The sequence below is a fragment of the Chionomys nivalis genome, chromosome 26 (assembly GCF_950005125.1).
Source record: "Chionomys nivalis chromosome 26, mChiNiv1.1, whole genome shotgun sequence".
In the NCBI taxonomy this organism is placed as follows: domain Eukaryota; kingdom Metazoa; phylum Chordata; class Mammalia; order Rodentia; family Cricetidae; genus Chionomys; species Chionomys nivalis.
The window spans coordinates 36617388-36625650 of NC_080111.1; the positions used below are offsets into that span (position 1 = coordinate 36617388).

The 8263-nt window shown below is 39.1% G+C and overlaps 1 pseudogene; it reads right to left on the reverse strand.

The window, feature by feature from the left end:
• The window catches only part of LOC130866881 (polyadenylate-binding protein 2-like), a 31792-nt pseudogene extending 23794 nt beyond the window's left edge, over window positions 1-7998 (reverse strand).
• Window positions 7999-8263: the final 265 nt, after the last annotated feature.

Sequence of the window (8263 nt, forward strand, 5' to 3'; positions counted from 1 at the left end):
AGTCACAAAACATATAAAAAAATTATAAAACGCCAAAAAATGTTTGCTGTAATTTCTTGTACCTAAATGATTAACGGTTAATTCTGTTTTTTTTTTAAAAAAAAACTTGTTTGTTTTGTTAAAAGTCATGTTTATTTCTTTTTTCTTTCTTTTTTTTTGTTTTTGTTTTTCGAGACAGGGTTTCTCTGTGGTTTTGGAGCCTGTCCTGGAACTAGCTCTTGTAGAAAAGGCTGGTCTCGAACTCACAGAGATCCGCCTGCCTCTGCCTCCCAAGTGCTTGGATTAAAGGCGTGCGCCACCACCGCCCGGCCATCATGTTTATTTCTTAAGAAAATTTGTATGCTTGTTTCATTAAAAAATTAGTCTTTGATAATTATAAGTTTTGTACTTGTAATTTTTCTCTGAGCTCTGGTCTTTACATTCAGGTTCACAAAAATTTAAATATCTTTTTGATATAGATAGTGTTAAAAACTGTTTTATGCTGTTCTTTATTGATATATGAGAATGTCAGTTACCACCCAGAATAGCTGGGACTAGACTCCTCAAGAAAAGTTACAAGAAAAAAACACCAATGCCAAATGATAGTCACCAGAAGCATTAGCTACAATAAATTAGGTTATAAAACATATATGCTTATAAAATGTTTCATACTATTAATATTTAGATTAGAGTCTCATTGTCTTTGCTAAAATCATTAATTTAAAGGTTCAAGCTGACAAAATAAGGTATATAGTTCTGGTCTGTTAAAAATACTAGTTAATGAATTTGGTTTGCCAGTATTTCATTGAGAATTTTTGTGTCGATGTTCATGAGTGATATTGGCCTGTAATTCTCTTTTCTTGGTTGAGTCTTTGTGTGGCAAACTGAATCCAAGAACACATTAGAAAAATTATCCATTATGATCAGGTAGGCTTCATCCCAGAGATGCAGGGCTGATTCAACATACGAAAATCTATCAATGTAATCCATCATATAAATAAACTGAAAGAAAAAAACATATGATCATTTCATTAGATGCTGAAAAATTATTTGACAAAATTCAACACCCCTTTATGATAAAGGTCTTGGAGAGATTAGGGATACAAGTGTCATACCTAAATATAATAAAAGCTATTTACAGCAAGCTGACAGCTAACATCAAATTAAATGAAGAGAAACTCAAAGTCATCCCACTAAAATCAGTGTTGTAATATGAGCGGCAGGGCTGCGTCCCCGGCACCCAGCTGCCCGCATGGCTATCTTATGCCCCAAAATAATTACACGGAAACTGTATTCTTTTAAACACTGCCTGACCCATTAGTTCCAGCCTCTTATTGGTTAGCTCTTACATATTGATCTAACCCATTTCTAATATTCTGTGTAGCCCCACGAGCTGGCTTACCAGGGAGGATCTTAACCTGCGTCTGTCTGGAGTGGGAGAATCATGGCGACTCCTGACTCAGCTTCTTTCTCCCAGCATTCTGTCTGTTTACTCCACACACCTAAGGGCTGGCCTATAAATGGGCCAAGGCAGTTTCTTTATTAAATGAAAGTAACTCCTCCATCATTTCCCCTTTTTTTGTTTAAACAAAAAAGAAAGACTTTAACTTTAACATAGTAAAATTACATATAACAAAATGGTTATCAAGCAAGAATTACAGTTACAATATTTATATCTATTTTATCTCTTATCATAACTAAGGAAAACTATAACTATCTATCCATTCTTCAACTCCATCAAAGACTCCAGAAGGATATAATATTACCTAAGCAAACAAGAGATCCAAAACTCTAGAAATGACAGAGACATCTCACTGCCTGGACAGTCACCCAAAGTTCTTTTGTACCATTGGGGCATCCATCTTCAGCCTTCAGGCCCATAGTATCCAGCAGACATTTTCATCAAGCAGGAAATTCCAAAGACAGTTCAGTCACTTTCTGCTGTGTCCTGCAGAATGTCTCGCAGACTCTTTCATGAGGCAGGAATCCCGAAAGATCATCTCACCTTTAGGCAAGTTCAGCAGTCCTCTTTCTGCGGGTTCTTTGTTTCCAGTTCATGCATCAGTCCAGGCAAAACAGTTTTGTGCCCAAATGGCTAACCAACTCCATAAGGAGCCTCTTCGATGCCCATCTTCCTCTTGAAGTAGATTGGTGCTGCCAGGAGCAGACGTGTCTCATTGTCATGAAAAGTCCTAAGTTATTAAAACATTTAAATGCCATATTCTGCAGTCTTTGAAAGATATGAAGAATGCCTATCTAACTGAAATATATCTATATATATCTAGAAAATCTAACTAACATGACTACAAATTTGACTATTATTGATGATTATCCATTAGCAACCTATATTTCCTAATTATACATTACATTTTTAAATGAACTACACAATCACAATACCTTAATCAAGATCAGAAATACATATACACATAACAAAATTGACCTTAAAATCTATACCAATGTAAATTATTTATACCTATATCATTTCGCCCTTTAAATGTAAAAGAACATTTATAAACAATATTTGGGAATATGGGCGCAGTTTTTTCTCTCCAAACTGCTTCCTGCTGAATGGGGGCGCTGTTATTCAGGTCTTTCACAGTATAACCTGTGTGCCAGGTTCATCTCAGTGGGCAGTTGAGTGAAGCAATTTTTTGAGGGTGTTGACAGTAACCTTTCAGGAGGGCGTGGTCTATCATACCATATTGGGATAGAAGAAATCCACAGGGTCGCATCCTCTGTGAAAACAAAAGAAGACCCTCTCCGAAGCATCATATCCTTAATCCCAAATTCTGAAATCATAATACCCTTGTATCCATTCTGGTTTAGCTTGGCAGCCCATATAATGAAATATCTCTCTGCACTTAGCTCCTTTACAGTCAAAAATTTTAAAGAAAACACAATAATACAAAGAATCCAGACTCTCTGTGAATTTTCCATTTTTACGTGGCTTATTTTTCTTTATTTCTTTTAATCTACAACTATCTGTACTCTGTCTCTTTAAAGACTTTACCCTTTTTTTTAAACCATTAACTTTATTCTCTATATTTGTTTCTTCTCTCTCTAGCCTACGTACATTCATCCAACAGTGTCTGAATCAGTTCTATTGTAAATCTGTAATTTTTTTACTATCCAGGAGCATTTCTTAAAATGTTAAGCACTTCTTAAAAACTTAAGTTGCACCATGTACAGATAATACGGTACCGCCTGTGTCCTGCTCAGTCCAAACCTTAACTGCGCTGTTATTACAGTAATTATGGTAGTTCCTGCCTGAGACCAGCACAATTTAGCATGGTAGAGCTGAGCCCTCCTGCCTCAGAGCCATTTGGTGCCCCTGAGCCACACATAGTTCCAGGCACACAGCAGTCCACATTGCCATCAAGCAAGCCGTAGCACTTTACTCCAAATGCTCCATTCAAAAGCTCTGTCTCCAGCAGGAGCCAGACAGAGATCGCAATGGCGGCACAGCCCAGAAAGCCGGCATTTTAAAACAGCCAGTTTTTTCCTGTTGCTGAGTCAGTACAATTTCTTTGCCGCACGCAACCCACAAACAGCAAAAAGCTGTCTTAAATTCTCTCTCTCTCTCCTTTTCAAGCCCTCTCAGGTTTTACGTGGAGTTCATTAGCACGTTGGGTGCCACTCTGTTGTAATAAGAGCGGCAGGGCTGCGTCCCCGGCACCCAGCTGCCCGCATGGCTATCTTATGCCCCAAAATAATTACACGGAAACTGTATTTTTTTAAACACTGCCTGACCCATTAGTTCCAGCCTCTTATTGGTTAGCTCTTACATATTGATCTAACCCATTTCTAATATTCTGTGTAGCCCCACGAGCTGGCTTACCAGGGAGGATCTTAACCTGCGTCTGTCTGGAGTGGGAGAATCATGGCGACTCCTGACTCGGCTTCTTTCTCCCAGCATTCTGTCTGTTTACTCCACCCACCTAAGGGCTGGCCTATAAATGGGCCAAGGCAGTTTCTTTATTAAATGAAAGTAACTCCTCCATCAAATCAGGAACATGACAAGGCTGTCCACTCTCTCCATACCTCTTCAATATAGTACTTGAAGTTCTAGCAATAGCAATAAGACAACATAAGGGGATCAAGGGGATTTGAATCAGAAAGGAAGAATTTAAACTTTTGTTATTTGCATATGATTTCATAGTGTACATAAGCGACCCCAAAAACTCCACCAAAGAACTCCTATAGCTGATGAACACCTTTAGTAATGTGTCAGGATACAAGATCAACTCCAAAAAATCAGTTGCCCTCCTATACACAAAGGATGAGGAAGCAGAGAGAAAAAATCAGAGAAGCATCATCTTTCACGATAGCCACAAATAGCATAAAATATCTTGGGGTAACTCTGACCAAGGAAGTGAAAGATCTATTTGACAAGAACTTTAATTCTTTGAAGAAAGAAATTGAAGAGGATACCAGAAAATGGAAGGACCTCCCTAGCTCTTGGATTGGGAGGATCAACATAGTAAAAATGGTAATTCTACCAAAGGCAATCTATAGATTCAATGCAATCTTCATCAAGGTCCCATCAAAATTCTTCTCAGATCTTGAGAGGACAATAATCAACTTTATATGGAATAACCAAAAACCCAAAATAGCCAAAACAATCTTATACAATAAAGGAAATTCTGGAGGCATTACCATCCCTGACTTCAAACTCTATTACAGAGCTACAGTATTGAAAACAGCTTGGTATTGGCATAAAAACAGGGAAGTCGACAAATGGAATCGAATAGAAGACCCGGATTTTAACCCACAAACCTATGAACACCTGATTTTCGACAAAGGAGCTAAAAATAAACAATGGAAGAAAGAAAGCATCTTCAACAAATGGTGCTGGCATAACTGGATGCCAACCTGTAGAAGAATGAAAATAGATCCATATCTATCACCATGCACAAAACTCAAGTCCAAATGGATCAAAGACCTCGATATAAATCCGACCACACTGAATCTGATAGAAGAGAAAGTGGGAAGTACTCTACAACATATGAGCACAGGAGACCGCTTCCTAGGTATAACCCAAGCCACACAGACATTAAGGACAGCATTGAATAAATGGGACCTCTTGAAACTGAGAAGCTTCTGTAAAGCAAAGGACACTGTCACAAAGACAAATAGGCAACCTACTGACTGGGAGAAGATCTTCACCAACCCTGCAACAGACAAAGGTCTGATCTCCAAAATATATAAAGAGCAGCCGGGTACTGGTGGCGCACGCCTTTAATCCCAGCACTCAGGAGGCAGAGGCAGGTGGATCTCTGTGAGTTTGAGGCCAGCCTGGTCTACAAAGGGAGTTCCAGGACATGCTCCAAAGCTACCGAGAAACCCTGTCTCGAAAAACCAAAAAAAAAAAGGAAAAAAAAAACTAGTTAATAATCAATCATCCTCAAAGTAGTAATATAAATGCAGAGATAGATAAGCCTTATTTAGTCCCCTATATATGTTTCAAATCTTAAAACACGTAATTTAAAATAAAGTCTGTCTAATCAGAGATACCTAAACAGCCCCAAATACTTCAGAGATCTATAAAAATGGCATTTAAAATAAAATTTAAAAAGCTTATATCAGACAGAGACCCTGAGATCCTAACAGTGACCCAAGGTCTCCAATGAAGATTATGGGACACCACTATATCTCCACCTGGATAACAACAATGCTGACCACTGGGAACAATGAACCCCTAGTACAGCACTGGCTGCCAGGACCTAGCGCAGACTGTGAACAAACACTAGTACCTTGAAGAATTGATTGCACCACTTTTGCCTAGACAAATAAGGTCAGTCTTCTCCACGTCCCTTTTCCACAGAAACCAATCACCTTATAGGTCTGGTAAAGCTTGCTGTTCTGATACTTCTGCCTCCAATGCTATGATGACCTTGGTATGACTGTATATGGGCTGGTCTCTGTCACTTTTCTGTTTTGTCTGAACTTAAGTATAATTTATTTATCCTTCTAAGATTTCTGTATTAATGGCTAGGCCAGCTATAATATCAATTTAAGAGCAAAGAGGATATCCAGATCCTTACACAAAGCTATAGCCAGCTTGTTAGCTCATTATATATAAAATCTGAGGACATAAAAGTTCATAAACAATAAAACAATGACTATATACTATTTAGGTTACAAGCTCAGGATTTTCTGTGTTTTTGCTGGGACTCAAAGGTATAAGTCTATTTTTACTGTTTTATAGTGATGTGTTATTTGCTATTTCTATAATATGAATTTTAATATGGGCCCAAAAGTTTCAAATGTATTAATTAACTTCTGGTCCTAGTTTAAATTTGTCTCAACAGGTTTTGCTTTGGTTGGTGGACAAAAACAAGCATCAATTGCTGACTACAACCTGCTCCAAATGACTGTGGACCATGGACTTGTTAAAAACTGATGTGGACCAGTCTAGTCAATGTAAATGCTCCTTGGCTCTTCAACAAAATCCACAATCCAAATGTTCCTAAAATTTTCTCTTTTTGATTAATATTTTACCTTTGTTAACCCTTTACATCAATGCCCTAAAATCCGCTAGAAGCAGTTAAAAGAATACATCATCCAATCATCTCTGGTTAAAATGATAAGTCAAAAAAAAAACATAAAAATGATTCTATAATTGTAAAATACAATTTGGCCAATGTTAGCAAAGCCAGCTCATGATTGAGCTTAGGACCAAAAAGAATGGGGAATGTGGAACCCTCATCCCTCATTCTCAAAGGGGCAAGAAGAAATTTCCCAGCAGATGGTTTTCCCAGGAAGATAGTGACCTTCCTCTCTCCCACCCAGGAGATTCTGAGCACAAGGTCACTTAGCTCAGCCCAGCCAGCCACCTGGTACAGGCTGTTAAATATGGCCTAAGTGAAGGACAGTGACCTTGCTCTAAGAACAAGGAGAAAGCTGACTTAACAGAATGGAGGGAGCAAAAGTCCTTGTACCCATGCCAAAGCAGCAGCAAAGATTCTCTTTTTTTATTTCTTTAAAAGCTTAGGCCGGCGGTGGTGGCACACACCTTTAATCCCAGCACTCGGGAGGCAGAGGCAGGCAGATCTCTGTGAGTTCGAGACCAGCCTGGTCTACAAGAGCTAGTTCCAGGACAGGCTCCAAAACCATAGAGAAACCCTCTCTCGAAACCCCCCCCCCAAAAAAAAAAGCTGACCCCACAGAGGAGATACAACTCCTCTCTACCTTGCTGTAATGGGAATAGAGAAGAGTTCCAAACATGTTTGCATCATGCCGATTAAACCTTGCTTATTACAGTCTGGACCTCTCTGGTGGTCTCTCTCTGGGGGTCATAATATGGGCACAACAAGAGGCACTGGGATTTTTCTGAGTTTGAGACCAGTCTGGACTACCGAATGAGTTCCAAACCTACACAAAAAATATCCTGTCTTGAAATCACCAAAACTAGAAAATCTGAATCAAACAAGACTATGATCCAACTTTAACCTTCTCACCTTCTGGTAGCAGCAATTACATAGAAAGTATATTGAAGCAGAAAAGTCTCTTTTTTGTCACCGTGCTCTGGCTACCAAGCTCATTCCTTTACTAGTACTAGAGACTACTTTTTTGAAATTTTGGTGAATACTTAAAACCAGCTGAGACATCAAGCCTTAAGGGCTGAACGAGTACGGGATTCTTCACTTGATCTTTGGTAAAAGGCTGAGAAGCAATCTACTAAATTCTTCAATTGTCATTTATAAGTAGCTATTTTTAGACAACCTGAAACACAGCTTGTGAGACATTCTAATAAGCCCACTTTTTACGTACATGTTGAGATTCATTCTACCTTCCGCATTCAATCTCGATTTTGCAGAGGAGCTGGCACCAGTGGTTTCCTGTGTTGCGGTGAAGTTGCTGCTGCAGGGAGTTAGTAAACTGAGAACTTTGGCGAGCTGAGAAACCACAACATGGTGAGCGGGGGAATGCTGTCTCCAGATGTGGAGGAGCAGAGGGTGAGGTGCGGGAGACAGTATGTTGTGTACTCCTGGGATCCGTGTGGGAACCTGCCGCCATATTCCCTACATTGTGAAGTCCCACACGGTCCTGTTAATTCCTAGACCTAGGGACAGACCTCTGAATAACTTTGCGCTTGGGGCTTAATCCTCTTAGAGAATTGAGAGCAGGGTGCTGTGTGTACAAACATCTTTCTTGTCAACTTCAATATGCCAAAGTCAGGGAAGCCTACTTTCTTCAATATCTTCTCGATATTGAGCACTTTTCATTTAACCTTTACATACAATCTTCATTTATATTTAACTATGTGGACAGTGTCAAAGCA